Below are 20,865 nucleotides of genomic sequence, written 5' to 3' on the forward strand. Positions count from 1 at the left end.
AGCGCAACATTTCTTGGGCCAAAGCCAGAAAAGGTGACTCTGCCACTGATTGGTCTGTTTTTCAACAATTAAGAAATAAATGTACCTCTCTTCTTAAAAAGACTAAATCAGAATATTACTTATCCGTCACAACGGAGAATCTCAATAATCCAAACGAATTTTGGAAAATGATTAGGTCTCTATCTGTAAACAAATTTTACCAGTCTCTACCAAAATTTGTCATAACAGATTCAGGCCCTGTCTATGATAAAAGTGAAATTTTACACTGCTTTAATAAACATTTTGTTTATTACACTGCTTTAATAAGCATTTTGTTTCATCTGCTTCTTTATGTGACTCTTTAGGAGCAGTTCATGTGACTTCCTGCAGAGACCCTCCATTGTCTTTTGGAGATTCTTTCAATTTTGATCCTTTTACAGTGCAGCAAGTTCATAAAGCTCTCAAAACATTAGATTACAGGAAATCTCCTGGACCAGACATGATAGAGCCATATTTTTTAAAAATTGCAGCTGATTTTATAGCGCAACCATTAACAATTCTTTTTAATCCTACAATCCAAAATAAAGAAATTCCATCTGTTTGGAAATCTGCTTTTGTTACTCCTTTATTAAAAGGAGGGAATACTGCTGTTCTAACCAACTACAGGCCAATATCAAACTTGTGTCTTGTCAAAAATTCTTGAATCTCTCATTTGTGACCAGCTAAAAGCGTTCTTAAATTCAAAAGACCTGCTCTCAAATTTGTAATCAGGCTTTATAAAAAAGCACAGCCCTATTTACTGCAGCAACTAAAGTGATCAATGACATACTTGTTTCTCTTGAAAAAAAAAAAGACAAAAACAAAACAGTATTGTGCCTCACTTTTTATCGACTTGTCAAAAGCTTTTGATACTGTCGATCATGCTGTTTTACAGCAGACATTTCTTTGTTTTGGCAAGTCAGATCATGCAGTTTCCTGGTTTGCTAATTATTTAAGTGGCAGGACTCTGCATTAAGTGTGGTGTTTGTTCTGAATATACAACTGTCCACAAGGGGGTGCCACAGGGCTCAATACTAGGTCCCCTTCTGTTCATTATGTATATAAATGAACTTGGATACTTGGATACAACTTGTATACAAGTTGTTGTCTCAGGAAGGCAAGGACTATAATCACAGACCCCTCCCATCCTGGATGCTATTTGTTTGAATTGCTGCCATCAGGCAGATGATACAGGGCACTTAAGGCCAGAACAAACAGACTTAAAAATAGCTTTGTGGGAAGAGCTATTTGTGCACTGAATGCTGCTGGACCTGCCATTTTATGATTGCGATTGAGTGTTTTTAACTAGGTTTATGTAGAATTTTTTAGGGTTATTTATTTATTTTATTTATTTATTTTAATTGTGCTTTTAAGAGATTGTTTTTCATTTCATTGCTATGCACAGTATTTTTTTTTCTGGTGTCATGTACAATGATAATAATAAATTCTATTCTATTCTATTCTACTTTTTGTTGTGCTTTTAACATATTGTTTTTCATTTCATTGCTATGCACAGTATTTTTTTCTGGTGTCATGTACAATGATAATAATAAATTCTATTCTATTCTATTCTACTTTTTGTTGTGCTTTTAAGAGATTGTTTTTCATTTCATTGCTATGCACAATATTTTTTTTCTGGTGTCATGTACAATGATAATAATAAATTCTATTCTATTCTATTCTATTCTATTCTATTCTATTCTATTCTACTTTTTGTTGGCTAGCACAGTTGTCAGTGAACATGTTTGGTTGAGTGATGTGTCAGCGCATTGATACCTGTTAACTGAATTTGCACTTGAACAGTAAAAGTCCTGAAACTGTATCTCGTGGTTCAGCTAATTATTTAATGCTGTTAATGTAAGTGAGAAACATAACTGAATTGGCGACGAGGCTGTTGAAATCCCTAACGTGCACAAGACAGGCGGATGAGACGGACTATATCGACCTGGTTTTCTGTGGAAATTCGTCTGCTCTCCCCGCATGGATGCTGCGCTGATGGACAAGCTAGCAGGAGGAGAGGGCGTATTCTAAACAAAGACCGAGGTAACAGAAGAAATATTACGTTGTGGAAAAGAATCTAAGAGAAAATGTCTAGCAGTGTCGGACATATGATAAAATAAAATTACTCATAACCATCCCAAAGATGTATCGTTATCTTTGGCTGCTTTCAGTGATGCCGGTATTTGGTTAGACTCTTTCTCTCCGATTGTTCTGTCTGAGTTATTTTCATTAGTTACTTCATCCAAACCATCGGCATGTTTATTGGACCCCATTCCTGCCAGGCTGCTCAAGGAAGTCCTACCATTATTTAATGCTTCAATCTTAAATATGATCAATCTATCTTTGTTAGTTGGCTATGTACCACAGGCTTTTAAGGTGGCAGTAATTAAACCATTACTTAAAAAGCCATCACTTGACCCAGCTATCTTAGCTAATTATAGGCCAATCTCCAACCTTCCTTTTCTCTCAAAAATTCTTGAGAGGGTAGTTGTAAAACAGCTAACTGATCATCTGCAGAGGAATGGTCTATTTGAAGAGTTTCAGTCAGGTTTTAGAATTCATCATAGTACTGAAACAGCATTAGTGAAGGTTACAAATGATCTTCTTATGGCTTCGGACAGTGGACTCATCTCTGTGCTTGTTCTGTTAGACCTCAGTGCTGCTTTTGATACTGTTGACCATAAAATTTTATTACAGAGATTAGAGCATGCCATAGGTATTAAAGGCACTGCGCTGCGGTGGTTTGAATCATATTTGTCTAATAGATTACAGTTTGTTCATGTAAATGGGGAATCTTCTTCACAGACTAAAGTTAATTATGGAGTTCCACAAGGTTCTGTGCTAGGACCAATTTTATTCACTTTATACATGCTTCCCTTAGGCAGTATTATTAGACGGTATTGCTTAAATTTTCATTGTTACGCAGATGATACCCAGCTTTATCTATCCATGAAGCCAGAGGACACACACCAATTAGCTAAACTGCAGGATTGTCTTACAGACATAAAGACATGGATGACCTCTAATTTCCTGCTTTTAAACTCAGATAAAACTGAAGTTATTGTACTTGGCCCCACAAATCTTAGAAGCATGGTGTCTAACCAGATCTTTACTCTGGATGGCATTTCCCTGACCTCTAGTAATACTGTGAGAAATCTTGGAGTCATTTTTGATCAGGATATGTCATTCAAAGCGCATATTAAACAAATATGTAGGACTGCCTTTTTGCATTTACGCAATATCTCTAAAATCAGAAAGGTCTTGTCTCAGAGTGATGCTGAAAAACTAATTCATGCATTTATTTCCTCTAGGCTGGACTATTGTAATTCATTATTATCAGGTTGTCCTAAAAGTTCCCTAAAAAGCCTTCAGTTAATTCAAAATGCTGCAGCTAGAGTACTGACGGGGACTAGCAGGAGAGAGCATATTTCACCCGTGTTGGCCTCTCTTCATTGGCTTCCTGTTAATTCTAGAATAGAATTTAAAATTCTTCTTCTTACTTATAAGGTTTTGAATAATCAGGTCCCATCTTATCTTAGGGACCTTGTAGTACCATATTACCCCATTAGAGCGCTTCGCTCTCAGACTGCAGGCTTACTTGTAGTTCCTAGGGTTTGTAAGAGTAGAATGGGAGGCAGAGCCTTCAGCTTTCAGGCTCCTCTCCTGTGGAACCAGCTCCCAATTCAGATCAGGGAGACAGACACCCTCTCTACTTTTAAGATTAGGCATAAAACTTTCCTTTTTGCTAAAGCTTATAGTTAGGGCTGGATCAGGTGACCCTGAACCATCCCTTAGTTATGCTGCTATAGACTTAGACTGCTGGGGGGTTCCCATGATGCACTGAGTGTTTCTTTCTCTTTTTGCTCTGTATGCACCACTCTGCATTTAATCATTAGTGATCGATCTCTGCTCCCCTCCACAGCATATCTTTTTCCTGGTTCTCTCCCTCAGCCCCAACCAGTCCCAGCAGAAGACTGCCCCTCCCTGAGCCTGGTTCTGCTGGAGGTTTCTTCCTGTTAAAAGGGAGTTTTTCCTTCCCACTGTAGCCAAGTGCTTGCTCACAGGGGGTCGTTTTGACCGTTGGGGTTTTACATAATTATTGTATGGCCTTGCCTTACAATATAAAGCGCCTTGGGGCAACTGTTTGTTGTGATTTGGCGCTATATAAAAAAATTGATTGAATTGATTGATTGATAGATGTTCAATTAATAAAAGGTCCACGAGAAAGAGAAAAGTCAGGTGGCGCAGCGGTTAAAGACCATCTGTTACAGAGCCGCGTGCTCGCGCTGCATTCCCGCTGTGTCAGACACCTGATGTGGCTGTTGGCTCCAGATTGAGCCGGCAGTGGTTACAAAGCAAGAGACAACTGAAAGACCACTTTCAGGTCCGGAACAGCGCGTAAAAAGTGTACAGTGTTAGGTCGGTGAAACCTTCGGTGGGCGAGTCGTAAAATTCAGATATAAAAACCGGTTGGAGCAGAAGCGTGATAACAGTGGAGCTAAAACTTGATAAAAGCTGAAGCGCAGCGGTGTGAATGTGTTTGTGTGAATGTGTGTGTTTTTATGACTGAGAATATGCTCAACTGAATCACAGGGGCCTGTCACCAGTTTTAACCCACTGGCAGAAACAAAGCCCTGTCTGTGAAGTAGGCTGTAAGCGTTCTACACGCACCACACCTGTTTGTGAACCTACGAGTCTGGAAAGAAGCCATAAGCAAGGTCACCCACCTCTTAGAGGTCGAAGTGGTGACACTTTTCAGACTGATCGGTGACCAAACAGTGAAAAAAGAACAACAGCCTGTTCATTTAGATCTCCCTATGAGATAACCCCACGAACAGATAAATGGGTAACTGCTGTTGTTCTCACAGTAAACATGACACACAACCACAGTCTAATGATTTCAGGTATATGGAGGTTAAATATCCCGGGTCATCTAAACATTTAAGCATGTGGCAAAAACAGTTCAATTTCTCAGGGAAATTACAGCCAGAAACAACAACAGAATTAGTGGAAAATATAAAGATGAAAGCTAAGGACTCTGCAAAAAAAAAAAAAAAAAAAAATGTGGGTTAGAAAATGCACTAAAGTGGAAAGGTAAAGCCTACAGGTGACATGAGGCTGAGAATAAAGTCAAAAACAAACTGAAGCAGGGACAAGATGATCTTAAAAGCGTCTTTTATAATAAAAATTAAATTGATAACGAGACACCGGGAGGGAGCCAGAGGCCCCTCCGCAGAACCCAGCCAGAGATAATGCTGAAGCTACAGCAAGTGCGCCTTTTCTACCTCCCTACACTCACCAGACCACAGACAATGACCAAAGATCCAGCATCACCTGAACACTTAAAAATGTGGAGAGAGACAGTTAACTTCTCTGGAAAATTACAGTTGAACTCCACAACAAAGTCATTTGATACCATAAAAGAGAACACCAGTGATTTTACAAAAAGGCAAGAGAGATGTGGAGTGAAAAGTACACCAGATCATGCTTTTGCACCAAAAACAGAAGTTTTTAAACCTGCCAGAGCAGTCACAATAATGTGTGAGGAAGAAGTGTATTTTGTAGGAAAGGGCAAAGGTCAGGCAAAGAAAAGTATCATGAGGGTCTCATGTATCAGCGTTGCGTACGGCGATATTTGAGTGTATATGGGGTGTACGCCAAACTGGCTGCACCACTTGGCATTTATCAATGTGGTCGTTGGCGTACGGTGCGCTGAAAATATACACCAGGTCGAGAGGTGGCGTAAATATACACCAAAATGAACCAGCGCTGGAATCCACATAAAAATGAAAATGATCGGCCTGATAAACAGTGCCATCATACAAATCAATGCATATGTTACATAAATAACACTTTCTTGATTATACTGCATAATAATTAATACAAATCCCACCTTTGCAGGATTGTTGGACTATCGAGTACGATCCGTGGCCACAGCGCTGACCGCAAAGAAAGCGCTGCTCGCCTTTTTCTCCAGACTTCGAGCCTGGAGCCAGAGCAGCGCTGAGCTTAACTTTATGTGGTGTGATCGTTTTAGACAATGGAACTGATCATTACAACTGTAGTGTTGTCATTCCCTTCATCCGTGCTGCAATCAGGTTTTGTCTTCTCCATTCGTTTGTCACAATAAAATAAATAAAGAAATACATTTTAAAAATAAAGAAATCTGAAAAATTAGGCGTGTCTTATTAACTGAGCTAGCAAATATCCACATGTCAAGAATTATTGACATGTGAAAAGAGAATACAGTGGTCCCTCGCTATAACGCGGCCTCGCAGTCCCACGGAGTTTTTAGTCCAATTTTGCATGCCTTTTTTTTTTACAGTGTTCTGTGTTCTGCGTGTCTGTTTATAAGAATCTTCTCGTCCAGAAGAAAAAAGAGCGCCAACAACTACTCATAACTGTGTTTGTCACTCGGAAACAGACACCTACAGCGAGGTTTGACTCAGTGGAAAAAGGCGCGGCGTCAGGACAAAGAGGCGCGATCAGAGGAACTGTGAAATACTGGTCAGTCACTATTAATAATTTCTTATGTGTCCAACCTCGTACGTTGGTCGTTAAAATTAAATTTGTTAGTTCTAAAAGCCATCATAATTATTTATAGGAAAACGTTCTATTTTTATTTCTCAAACAAATGTTTGGGCCTGAAAACAAGTTGGTCTTATTTTTCTACTAAGGTTTGAACTTTGAGAGTGTTTACACACGAGACAAAAAGTGAGAAAATGTTCATGCCTGATTGAGAAAAGTGTATAAAGTGTGTAGTGAGGGGTTTTACAACCTTAAAACGTCTATAATAATTGTAAAAAATAATGCTGACTACTTTGCGGATTTCACTTATTGCGGGCTATTTTTAGAACGTAACTCCCACGATAAACGAGGGACCACTGCAACACTTTTTTGATTATACTACAAAACAATTAATACGACGGCCGCTTTTGACCCGCCGCATTTATCAAGGGCACGTTGGGCGTACGCCGGAAATGGGCAGGTGCGCACTGCTTGATACATGTCACGGCAACTTTGGTGTACTTCAAATTTACACCGTAAATTTACGCCACAAGTGCACAACGTTGATACATGAGGCCCATTGTGTGTAATATTGTGAATTGTTTTAGATAAAACTGTCAAGGTCACAGTCGCTGGCACTTCAACATTTTAAAGTGTGGTGTTAAGATATTGAGAAATAAGTGCACATTAATCAATTTTGTACGTGTACGAGGTCTGTTAGAAAAGTATATCCGATCTTTTTATTTTTAACAAAAACCTGATGGATTTGAATCACGTGTGCTTGCATGAGCCAACCTTGAACCTTCATGCGCATGCGTGAATTTTTTCACACCTGTTGATTGCGTCATTTCCTGGTAAGCAGCCTTTGTGTGAGGTGTGTGTCCTGCGCTCGGCGTTTTTTCATTCCAAGGAAAAAGACGGAACAACTGGAGCAGCATGACTGCATTAAATTTTGCCAGAAACTGGGCGACAGCCAGGTGGAAACCATTTGGATTATTTAGACGGCTTTCGGTGACGATGCTATGGGCATCACACAGATTAAGGAGCGGTGCAACCGGTTTAAAGACGGCCACACAATGGTGGAGAGCGAGCCACACTCCGGGCGGCCATCAACATGCTAAAATGACCAGATCATTTCCAAAGTGAATGGTGTGGTGATGCGGGACCGTTGTGTGACCATCCATGAAATTGCGGAAGAGGTGGACATCAGAACTTTTTCGGCACATTCCACTGTGACAGAAGGTTTGGGCCATGAAAAGTGTTGGGAAAGTGTAGTGACACGGACCCACAACAGGGGGCGGTAATGAACGGACAATGGATTAAGTCAAAAAGTAACAATTTAATGTTGTGAATTTGCACAACGAAATACAGACAATTGCAGTTGAGGAGTAGAGTCAATCATACACAAGGTGACGTGTGGGCAGGCTCGAGGATAGAAGACGTCTGTCCAGAGAACAGCCGGATCCCACACGGCTTCCACCGCCTACGGATCTGAAGAACACCGGAGCCGCCAAGTCCTGGGTCCCAGGTGGCCACCGTCTCCAGCTGTCAGACCTGGTATTGCTGGCAGAAACAGTTAATGGTGGGTGTGTGGATACACACCCAGTAATCTCTCCGTACTTAGTTCCTCCGGGAGGGAGAACCTCCACCTCCAGAAACAGAAACACCCATGCAGCTCCTGTCAGTCGCTTCTCTGGAAGGAGTGAGAGGCGAAGACGTTGCAACCCACACTGTACGCCAATCCAGCAGAAGACTGTATCCACAGGGCGAATGGCTGCACACAGAACAAATATGCAGAAAATCACAGCAGAGAAGGTTACCTGAGTGGCAGCTGATTTCTCGGCGGGGAGGTGGAGTTGCAGTCCGGCTTTTATGGTGATGTGGATGATGATAGTAGAATGAGTGACAGCTGGTGCTGTTGATGAGTGACAGCTGTCACTCTCTGTTGCTCCGACGCCCTCTCGTGCTTGAAGCCCGCACTTCAAGCAGGGCGCCCTCTGGTGGTGGTGGGCCAGCAGTACCTCCTCTTCAGCGGTCCACACAACAGAAAAGAAGCTGACGGAGCAAAACCGCCTCCGTGTTGAAGCCTCACAGGACATGTTGTGACATGCCCACCTCTTCCACAATTTCTTGGATAGTCACATGACTGAAAAGCCACCGAAAGCCGTCTGAATCTTACGAATGGTGGAAGAGGTGGGCATCATTTTTCGGAGTCCAGCATGTCCTGTGAGACTTCAACGCAGTGGCGCTTTTGCTCCATCAGCAGCTTCGTGCTGAAGCCATCGGCATAAATTTCGCTGCAACTCTTTTCATGGCCAAATCTTCTGTCACAGTGGAATGTGCCGAAAAAGTTCTGATGTCGACCTCTTCCAATTTCTCGGATAGTCACACGACGGTCCTACATCAACACAGCGTTCATTTTGGAAATGATCTGGTCATTTCTGCATGTTGATGGCCGCCCGGAGCGTGGCTCGCTCTCCACCGTTGTGCAGAAGTCTTTAAACTGGTTGTACCACTCCTTAATCTGTGTGATGCTCATAGCATCATCACCGAAAGCCGTCTGAATCTTCCAAATGGTTTCCACCTGGCTGTCGCCCAGTTTCTGGCAAAATCTGATGCAGTCGCGCTGCTCCAGTTGTTCCGCCATTTACCTTGCAAAGAAAATCCGACGAGAGACTACACACACCTCACACAAAGGCTGCTTACCAGGAAATGACGCATTTGACAGGCGTGAAAAAATTCACGTATGCGCACGAAGGTTCAAGGTTTGCTCATGCAAGCACACGTGATTCAAACCCATCAGGTTTTTGAAAAAAAATAAAAAGGTCAGGTACTTTTCTAACAGACCTCGTATGCTGTGCCCAGCAGTGCATTATGGGTGATAGGGTAATCTCAGTACGTTCACGACATGAGAAATGCATTTGAAACACTCTGATAAGGCTATACGGACAACAGCATTAAACTCTAGTGCCTAAAACTCTCGTGAATATATTCTCTGGGTTTATAGACATTGTTACTGTGTCTCCATTTATTAAATTCCATGCATCTTAAATGTAGCAGACACGGATTATCTGGATTTTCTTTTGCAAGTTTTCAAGGTCTCTACTGCCATCTACTGGCCAGTAGTGGTCATTCACCCTATTGACATATCCCATAATCCCTTGTGTGCCACAGAGTCGCTGCAGTCAACATATAGAGAATCAACACGATGACAGTTGTAAATGAATTTTATACTACAAAAATGTATTTTTTATGCTTTTCATCACGTTAATAAGAGACTGCTGCATGATACCCTGAAAACTTGCTAAAACAATTATAATAAAATCTGTCTGTTACCTTTAATCTGCGTGGAATTTAATAAGCGCAAACCAAATTTCAGACATATTATATATATTAGTCTTGAACAAAGAGGACAAACAGTGTTGTAAAGAACAATAAGATGTTAAAGAGCAAACTTCACTTTCCCCCAGAACGACATGATCAGGAAGCGATTGTAGCTCACAGCAGCTCACATTGAAAATAACGGAGAGACAGACTGTGATTCTCACATGTTTACATAAAACACACGCAATAACAACGTCTATAAACCCAGAGAATATATTCACGAGCGTTTTAGGCACAATATAAAAAATAGTTTTATGTTGCGATGTTAATGCTGTTGTCCGTGTGCAGCAGTTAAAGTGCAGCGTGATCAGAGCATCTCAATGCAGTTCTGTGTTCTGAGATCTTGCAGTGCGGCAACCTCTCCGAGGTTTTGCGGGATTTGAAACATCAATAGGGTGAATAGCCAACATTTATGTTTCAAGACAATAGTGAGTGCACATTTTACAATATAATAAAGCATGCGCACATCATAAAATGTGCGCATAACATCATAAAACGTGCACACATTCTCGCCACATGCGAAACATTTTGCGATGACACTTCCAGGGCTCGGTAAAAATGCCCGTTTTTACAAATAAAAAATGGAATATTTTACAAAAGCACATTTATCTGTAAACACCAACACACGACACATTAACATGTTGGTTTACATAATGAATGACTCAACCAATCAGTTTTTAGCAGAAGAGGCACATTTTACCCAGAATCCTTTGCAATCTGTTTGTTTCAAAACTTCAGAATTAGTGCATTATTCAACATTAAAAGATATAAGTTATATTTTAACTTTGTACAAATGACAGAATTGACATTAATGGATTTATTCTATCAGTATTCACACCAAACCATAAGTCAGCATGGCTTTATTTTCCAAGACCTCCGCCTGACCATTGTGATTTGATAGAGAGTTGGGCTTTGTGGCTTGCCTCTGTGCTGGAAGCCATGTAGTAAACAAGAACTTCCAGCAGGGGGCAAGATGTTCAAAGACAGAAGTGTGGGCTCCTTGTTTGGGTCTGTTGTCACTTTTGATACTCCCAGAAGTGATTGTGGTGTTAAAACTCAAATTCAGTTTGTTAATAGATGACAATACTGGAAGTTATTTGTTATCTGTTACTTCCGATACATGTCTGGGTGGTTTTTCATTTTATCTTTATCAAAGATAATTTTTCAGTTACCTGATTATCTGTTATCGAAGTTAATTTTTGAAGTTGGAAGATTTCAGAGGCCGGTGAATATTTTTAAATTATAATTGGGAATATTCTTAATTCATAAATGGGATTTGGTTGTTCAAGTGAAACTGTTAAAAGTGTTTTTCACTGCTCAAACCATAACACTACAGGCTTATCAAGTCTGAAGGTCAAATTGCCCGACTGTTTTCCCTCCAGACGAATTTCTTCAGCCTGGGGATCATTTGGCTGTTTCTTATCTCAACTCACAAAGACAATAAACGGTTTTCACAGGACTGAAGCATGCTCCATTCCCCCTACCCCCCTCCTATCCCCCATCAAATACTCCCGACTCCGGCGTCTGCTTATGTCACTCCTTTCCCCTTCTGCAGTGGCGGTGCAGTTTTAGCGGCAGCTGGCCTCCGTTCCTCCCCCCAAGCTGACGCTGGCACATCTCAGGGTTGCTGCGTGACCTTCACCCACTTGTCTCAATTTGGATAACGGACTTCTTCAAACTTAGTGCACATAAACAATGTCAAATGTGTATGTGCTGTCTTTAATTCTGATGTGTGCCATTATTACGGTAAACAAGTAATAATTGTGGACTAATTGCTGTCTGATGTAACTGGAGTGTAAACATAATGTCTCCACATAATTTCTCCACTCTGAGATCAAGTATATGTCATAATTTCCACTGCTCACTGGAGACCTGCCAGGTGGCAGCAGGCTTCATGGCCTCCACATTCATCCCCGGATCCCCCCATGGGTGCATCCTTTCCCCTCTACTCTTCTTCCTGTACACCAACAGCTGCACCTCCAGTCACCAGTCTGTGAAGCTCCTGAAGTTCACGGATGATATGACCCTCATCTGACTCATCTCTGATGGGAACGAGTCTGTCTACAGACGGAGATCGGTCACGTGGTGTCCTGCAGCAAACTGAACAAGCTGGAGCTCAATACCCTCAAGACAGTGGAGATGGTTGTTGACTTCTGAAAGAACCAAGTTCTGTGTGACTCCCCAGTTGCCATTGTAGAGTCCTTCTGCTACCTGTGGATCGCCATCACCAGGACCTCAAGTAGGAGCTGAACGTCAGCTCTCTCACCAAGAGAGCAAAACAGAAGATGTACTTTCTACGGCAGCTGAGGACGTTCGACCTGCCACAAACAATGATGGTGAACATCTACACTGTCATCACTGAGTCCATCGTCTTTGTCTGTCACCACTAATAACCCAAACAGCCACAGAAATTTTGGAAAGTTATTAAATCTCTCTCTGTGAGGAAAAGCTCTTAATGACATGTTATGTTTCCATGTAACTCGTGTCTTCACCGAAACTGGAAAGAATGCCTTTAGTTTTTCAGCTCCCTCTGATTGGAACGTTCTCCAATCTGAACTGAAACTGTCCAAACTGACTTCCTTGACTGCTTTTGCCTGGAATAAATTGCAAGAGGAGTGGAAATAAAACGTATTAATTTCACTGAGTGCTTTTAAATCCACATTAGAGCACTTGAGGCTCCATAATTTGCACTTGCTTTTTATAGTATGCCTGTAATTTAAATTTTTATCATCTTTTTATTTGCCCTTTGTTTGTGTAAAAGTGTAACTGTACTTTGTATTTGCTGCTGTTTATCTTGACCAGGACTCCTTTGGAAAAGATGTTCTTAATCTCAAAGGGAATTTTTCTGGTTAAATAAAAAAAAAAGAGCTGAAAGCTAAATGGGAGTCTTACAGCTACGACACGACTGTAATTACAAAATCCACTCATAAAATCCTTCAAATAAATAAGGAGAGAAACGTATTTAATAAAAAAAAACCCCAATGAAACGATGTATGAAAGAGGATGTTAATTTATGACATATTTTTCTGCCGAACCCCCCAAAATTTACAGGTAAGTTGGAGCAAACTTTGCCGCAAATAGATCTGTGCTGGACTGATTCTGTCTGCTCGTCTTGATCAGTGATTGGACACAAACACTTCAAGTTCAGTGGCTGAGAGAAAAGGAGGCTGGAGATAATTATCATACCATACAAACACAGTTTTTTACGCTCGTTGTGAAGTGCACAGACGCGCGTATTTTACACGCGTTGTGGGCATCTGAACAGAGTTTTTACGGCATTTTTTAAGGGCTCCATTGTGGCGTAAAAAACAGCGTCTCTTTAATTACGCTACAAAAAGCACCGTGATAACTGACAAAACGGCGTTTTTTTTATCGCATATTTTTGGTGAAACGTGTCTGAGAGTGGGGTAATAGTGGCATGGTTGGCTTGCCATACCTGTCATCAGCATCGATGAACGTTCCCCGATGATCCTCATGTTGAGTCATCACTATATCCACCAAAAGCGTTCTCATGACGTCAGAGCGTCACGCAGACGCTTGTTGTGATGCAAAATGAGCCTGGACATGCCAGAACATGTCTTGTGAGGCTTCATCACGGCGTTGCTTTGTGCCATGCGGCACCGCCGCGACGTGCGGGATTCCTCCGCTTCTCTATCCATGACCAAAACTCCTGTAACAGTGGAATGTGCCGTTCATTTCCAAACTGGACGCTGTGTTTTATCTGGGACGTTGTCTGACTACCACAGGAATTGTGGAAGACGTGGACATCAGCACTTTTTTGGCACATTGAGACAGACGTGCGGAGGAATTCCGTGCGTCGCGGTGGTGCCGCATGGTGCAAAGCAACGCCGTGATGAAGCCTCACAGGACATGTTCTGGCATGTCCAGGCTCATCCACAATTTCCCAAATCAAATGAAATCAAATCAATTTTATTTATATAGCGCCAAATCACAACAAACAGTTGCCCCAAGGCGCATTATAATGTAAGGCAAAGCCATACAATAATTACGGAGAAACCCCAACGGTCAAAACGACCCCCTGTCAGCAAGCACTTGGCGACAGTGGGAAGGAAAAACTCCCTTTTAACAGGAAGAAACCTCCAGCAGAACCAGGCTCAGGGAGGGGCAGTCTTCTGCCGGGACTGGTTGGGGCTGAGGGAGAGAGTCAGGAAGGAAAAAAAAAAAGACATGCTATGGAGGGGAGCAGAGAGCAATGACTAATGATTAAATGCAGAGTGGTGCATACAGAGCAAGAAGAGAAAGAAACACTCAGTGCATCATGGGAAACCCCCAGCAGTGTAAGTCTATAGCAGCATAACTAAGGGATGGTTCAGGGTCACCTGATCCAGCCCTAACTATAAGCTTTAGCAAAAAGGAAAGTTTTAAGCCTAATCTTAAAAGTAGAGAGGGTGTCTGTCTCCCTGATCTGAATTGGGAGCTGGTTCCACAGGAGAGGAGCCTGAAAGCTGAAGGCTCTGCCTCCCATTCTACTCTTACAAACCCTAGGAACTACAAGTAAGCCTGCAGTCAGAGAGCGAAGCACTCTATTGGGGTGATATGGTACTATGAGGTCCCTAAGATAAGATGGGACCTGATTATTCAAAACCTTATAAGTAAGAAGAATAATTTTAAATTCTATTCTAGAATTAACAGGAAGCCAATGAAGAGAGGCCAATATGGGTGAGATATGCTCTCTCCTTCTAGTCCCTGTCAGTACTCTAGCTGCAGCATTTTGAATTAACTGAAGGCTTTTCAGGGAACTTTTAGGACAACCTGATAATATTGAATTACAGTAGTCCAGCCTAGAGGAAATAAATGCATGAATTAATTTTTCAGCATCACTCTGAGACAAGACCTTTCTAATTTTAGAGATATTGCGCAAATGCAAAAAAAGCAGTCCTACATATTTGTTTGATATACGCATTGAATGACAAATCCTGATGAAAAATGCCTCCAAGATTTCTCACAGTATTACTAGAGGTCAGGGTAATGCCATCCAGAGTAAGAATCTGGTTAGACACCATGTTTCTAAGATTTGTGGGGCCACGTACAATAACTTCAGTTTTATCTGAGTTTAAAAGCAGGAAATTAGAGGTCATCCATGTCTTTATGTCTGTAAGACATTCCCGCAGTTTAACCAATTCGTGTGTGTCCTCTGGCTTCATGGATAGATAAAGCTGGGTATCATCTGCGTAACAAGAGAGTGTAATGTTATCAGTAAGAAATTTGTCCTGGTTTTATAGTGACACCTAGTGGTCATTTTTAACATAGCAGCACAGGTAGTTCCTAGCCTGTAAGAAGCCGCCAGTTCATTGGCTGAGAGTGGTCAAATGGTCTTGAGTCAGCGTTCATTGGCCGAAAGTGGTCATGTGGTCAACTTTCTGTTCAGCCACATGGTTTAGATACACTGGAGAGCATTTTCATGCCTGTGCATTCTTGAACCATCTGCTTGTTTGATGCCTTTTAGAAGTATTGCTTGTAAGTAATATAGTTAATCTAAGTTAATGATTCAGTGTTTCTGAATATTGTGTGTTTATGTACACTTTGTGATGCTGTGTAACAAGCAGCTCACCCCATTACCTTTGCTGTGTTGTCAGGTTATCTATGTTGTAGCTATACATTGATTTAATTACCACTCTCTCAGGATTTTGTACTTTATATTCTGACTTTATTTATGTGATTTGCCGTGTCACTGAGAATTACGTGAATTGTACTGACAAAGGTAGATATGCTAAGCCAAATGTTATTTTGTGATTAGTTTCACAGATTCAGTAATTCAGAAGCTGTGTCCAAGACATTCCAGAGTAAAGAAGACTGAACTTTATTCTCCTCGTCTGGCTCATCATTCAACCTGCAATTACTGACTGTTTAGCTATCTGTCAACTCGTGCATAGTCGGCACGCACGTTGGAGGACAGAATAGTGAAAAAGCAGCAACACAGAGGGCTACATACAACAACAGATCTCATAAAGGAAGACAACTGCTCTCTCATCCTCTCCCCTCTTCAGTCTTATGTCCCTTTGTGACAAATCCAAGATGGAAGAGAATACAGAGGTGAGATCCACCAACTCCTTTCATCGTCTGGAAACCAAGTCAGTCTCATGCAGCCGTTCATCAAGTTCAAGAAAGACCTCAGCGAGCATGGAAGCAGCTAGAGCGTGTGCAAAAGCAGAAGCTGAAAAAGCATGCACCACACTCATGAAGAGAGAGACTGAGGTAATACTAGAAAAGGCCAGATTGGAAGCAGAGCTACACACGCTGCAGCATGAAAAAGTAGTTGCAGCAGCCACAGCAGAAGCTGAAATTCTGGAGTCAGCGGCAGCAGAGTTGGAACTGGATGAAAGGAGAGGTGACATTGTGTCATTGCCTCATGAAACTGCTCAAAAGAGGACCAGTGACTATGTTGACCATGTATCTGATATGCACCATAGTCAGCCCTCTCCCTATCAGTCCCAGCCATTTTATCCCCCTTCCATCAGAGCAGTCCATCAGCCATACACTGCAGAGCAGGCCCATGTGCAGTCATGTTCCCCTCTTCGTCATAACCCAACTCAAACCAGAGCACATCATCTCCACACTTCCCCTTCTATCAAAGCCATCCACAAAGCAGAGCATACAGATATGCAGCCGCATCTTCGTTCTCCTTACTATCCAGCTCATGATCAGACTCACGATCAAAGCACAGCAAACCAGCTGCCCTCTCCCCCTCCTAAGGAAGCAGGGCACCCATCATGCACCACGGACCATGCAGGCATGAGTGACATGGCCAGGTACTTAGTGCGCCGTGAGCTTGTTAATTCAGGGCTTAGTAAGTTTGATGATCGCCCTGAAAACTACTGGGCCTGGAAGTCCTCATTCACCAGTGCCATAGAAAAGCTAAGGCTGACTGCTAGTGAAGAGCTTGATCTTTTAGTTAAATGGCTAGGACCCAAGTCTTCAGATCACATCAAGAGGCTAAGAGCTGTTCATATTACTGACCCCACCACTGGCCTAAGAATGGCATGGCTACGTCTTGAAGACTGCTATGGCTGTACAGAGATCATTGAAAAGGCTCTTTTTGACAAGCTAGAACATTTTCCCAAAATTAACGTGAAAGAACCTCTAAAGCTTAGAGAGCTCGCAGACCTGTTGAAAGAAATTGAGTTTGCAAAGTTAGAGGGCTACCTGCCTGGGCTCTCTTATCTGGACACAGCACGAGGTGTGACCCCTATTTCCAACAAACTCCCTCACAACCTCCAAGAGAAATGGATGTCTCTGGGTTCCCAGTATAAGATCGATCACCAGGTAGTCTTCCCACCTTTCTCATATTTTGCTGACTTTGTCTGCCGAGAAGCCCACACACGTAATGACCCCAGCTTCACTTTGAGCCTATGTACTGGCAACGCTATGAAGCCAGACTATCCTGTGAAAAGACAGGGACAGCTTAAAAGCCTTGTGTCTGCCAGCAAGACTGAGATCTCACATGCACAGACTTCAGACACTGCTGACAACATTTCAAGCAACAAGCCAGACATCAACAAGCAATGTCCCATTCACAAAAAACCCCATCCTCTCAGACACTGTAGAGGCTTTAGAGCTAAAAGCATGGAGGAACGCAAAACATTCCTAAAAGAAAATAACATCTGTTTCAGATGCTGTTCGTCAAACAGGCATCTAGCAAAGGACTGTAAAGCAGCAGTGCAGTGTTCAGAATGTAACAGTGATGCACACGTCACAGCCCTTCATCCTGGGCCACCCTCATGGACTGTTACATCCCCAAGTGCAGAGTACGGCGGGGAGGAAGAAGAGACTGCCTCTCCTGCAGTTAACAACAAATGCACAGAGATCTGTGGTGATTCATTGAGTTTTCTGTCCTGCTCTAAAATCTGTCTCATTGAGTTCTATCACAAAAGCAAGCCAGACAAAGCCGTGAAACTTTATGCAATACTTCACGACCAGAGTAACTGGTCGCTCGCTAGGTCAGAGTTTTTCGACATCTTCTGCCTCAAGAGCACAGAGTCTCCTTATACTCTTCGCACATGCTCTGGAGTTAAAGAGATGTCTGGGAGGAGAGCAGCAGGTTTCATCGCACAGTCACTTGATGGAACCTGTCACGTGTCCCTTCCTATGCTCATTGAGTGCAATCACACCCTTACCAAAAAGTAGTACATGCAAGTATGTTTCAAGTATACTTCCAGTTTACTTTTTATATACTTATCAGTACTATTTTTTGGTAAGGGCATGCCGGATGACAGGTCAGAGATACCTACTCCTGAAGCAGCGAAACACCAGTCACACCTGAAATCTATTGCTTGCCTCATTCCCCCTCTCAATCCAGATGCACAGATCCTCCTCCTGCTTGGCCGTGATGTCCTGCAAGTTCACAAGGTCAGAGATCAACGCAACGGGCCAAAGAATGCACCTTATGCTCAGAAACTTGACCTTGGTTGGGTCATAGTTGGTGAGGTCTGCTTAGGCGCTGCTCACAAACCCACAACTGTGAACACTTATCGCACTAACATTCTAAGCAATTGTCGCGGCTCGTCTTTTTGGTCTTCTCAGGATGTCGTCTTTTAGATAACACAAACTAATTGCAAGTGATATGCTAGAAAGAGGACACAACACTTTAGAATAATTCAGCCTTAAGCAAGATAAAATGCACAGAGTTTTTAAGTTTATTTAAGCCTTCGACACAAAGCTTAGACAAACTGAGTCCTCTAGAGAGACTGAATATGACAACCGCGCTCGTCTATTTATTGGAGACCCGCGGGCATCGCTCCTCCTTCGACTTTTTTATTTATTTCATTCCCAAGACATGGTTTTCTATTGGAAGCGTCCTCTAGTGAACCCTAAGCAGGTGTTAGGCCATTATTTCAATGTGACAAATGCTCCCATTAAAACATGAAGGATTTACAACTGATTTTTTTAAAAGACCTTCAGCCACAGGTGCAGCTGGCCTGAGGCCCCCTCCGCACGTGGCCTCAGCCACACGTGCAGCTGGCCTGAGGCCCCTGCACGCGGCCTGCGGGAAAGCACCTAAAAGGCCTTGGAAAGCCCCTGACAGACTAAATGACTAATAGAGCCCTTTTTTTGGGGTTGAACACCTGCTAGTTCAACCAGAGGACATACAGTTCGGATCAGGACACTTGATAGTTCATCACAGTTCAAATATGGACCTAAAAATTCTTCTACAGTCCCTCCTCTGGGACTCGAAAGAGTCCCATTACATCAACTATACTCTTGGGTTGTTTACTGACAAGACATCCTCATTTGTGCATTGCAATAAAAAAGAAAAACACATCACTCGACGTACTGATAACTCTGGTGCGGATATGAATATCAGTGATACGTCACACGGTAAATATATTGAAGTGCAGGTGAACCTACATACTAAGGCACAAGGTGATCAATTAGCTGGATTATATCAACACAAGGTGACATTCAAACATTGAGTTTTGGTATAATTTAAGGCACTTAAAATGGCCACCTAAAACAAGTTACAGCAACCTCTTAATCATGGCAAAGTAAAGGCTTTACATTGACATCAGTGCAACCAATCATCTTCTGGCATCTATTGTCTCACTCGACCAGAGGCTCCAACCCATTATACTTGGTTCTACATATTATTTTGTTAAAGAGTCACACATGTATTACTTAAATGCATCAAATAACGCCTACGTTACCACTATTTAGTCAACCAATCAAGAAACTATTCTAAGGTTAGCGCAGCTATGTCTAGTTAAATGATAAACACAATAAATGGTTTCCCTTCATGTCCGTCCTTAAGTCATTTGCCTTAGTCAATCATATAATGGTTTTCATTATAGGCCATTTCTCAACATTCTCCACTTTGTTTTTCTTCTTTTTCAGCTTGTTTTCTAATGCCCTTTTTGGCCAGACGCCAAATTTAGGCGATGCATGTCTCTTGAGGCATGCTATAATTTAAGAAAAAGGGGTCCCTATGGTGCATCTTTACTACTAAATCTACAAACACGCCGTGTAAGGGTCCCCTTTTTATAACTTTGCAATGTGGTATCTATGTGTATGCATTTAGCTTTATCTGTGTTACGCAGATGATGGTAAGGACAGACATTTACCCAACCTTTGTTACTAACATATATCCTTCTTTGTTTTATTTACACTCAGATTTCTGAAACCAGTCCGCAATTCAAACTCAAGAACCAAGATCATAGTCCGTGTTCAGTGCCATTACGTCAGTCCGCGCTCCTCAGCATTTACTCAGCATCTGAAGTTTTGGGAGAAGTTGGGGAACATGGGGAGGTTGGCCTTTCAGGGGTAGTGGGGGAAGGATCAGGAATTCTGGCTTTCAGACAGTCGTGCAGTTCTCTGATGGATCTTTCCAGCTCCTTGTGCTGCTTGGCCAGGTTGTACAGGGCCCCCAGAGAATTCTTGCCCACATTCAGGGTGGTGGTGACCAGCCCTAGCTGTTCCCTTTCCATATGCTCCATCATGCAGGCTAGCATGTCCATACTAGACTGAAGACCACACAGTTGAGTATGGAGGCCCTCCTGAGCACAAGAGATGTTGGCATTGTCACGGTGTATCCTGAACAGGTATGCAGCTGTCTGACTTAGTTGTGGCATGATTTCCTCAAATAGCTCATGGGGAATGTGATTTGTGAGGGGCAGGAGCTGCTCCAAGGTTTTTGGAACAGACTCTTGTGGAAGACGAAGCTCTCGAACCAAGATTGCCATGTCCTGTGGGGTGACCATGACCAGATTAAGGTTGTGCAGTCCAGGGGACAGGAAGTACAAGGGGGAAGGCATTTCGTGTGTGGGGGGAGTATTGTTGATGTCGCACAGGCAAGTGGGTGGGACACTCTGGGCATTTAGCAGCCTGTACAAAGCTCCCCTCTGTCCTGGTGGGTGAGTTCGGCTAAGGTCTACCCCTGCTGATCCTCCTCCAGAGGTACTGGGCTGATCAGAATATCTCTCCTGCCTTGGGGGTGGAAAGCTG

The 20,865-nt window shown here is 42.4% G+C and overlaps 1 long non-coding RNA gene across 1 annotated transcript; it reads right to left on the bottom strand.

Annotated features, from left to right (window-relative positions):
* Nucleotides 1–1,152: 1,152 nt before the first annotated feature.
* LOC117518265 lies at nucleotides 1,153–18,818 on the bottom strand. The gene is made up of 3 exons (XR_004562933.1): nucleotides 18,806–18,818; nucleotides 8,251–8,255; nucleotides 1,153–1,283 (listed from the first exon to the last, which is right to left on the bottom strand). It is a non-coding gene; the product is annotated as an uncharacterized LOC117518265 (long non-coding RNA).
* Between the last annotated feature and the right edge of the window lie 2,047 nt (nucleotides 18,819–20,865).

The sequence above is a fragment of the Thalassophryne amazonica genome, chromosome 10 (assembly GCF_902500255.1).
Source record: "Thalassophryne amazonica chromosome 10, fThaAma1.1, whole genome shotgun sequence".
Classification (NCBI taxonomy): Eukaryota; Metazoa; Chordata; class Actinopteri; order Batrachoidiformes; family Batrachoididae; genus Thalassophryne; species Thalassophryne amazonica.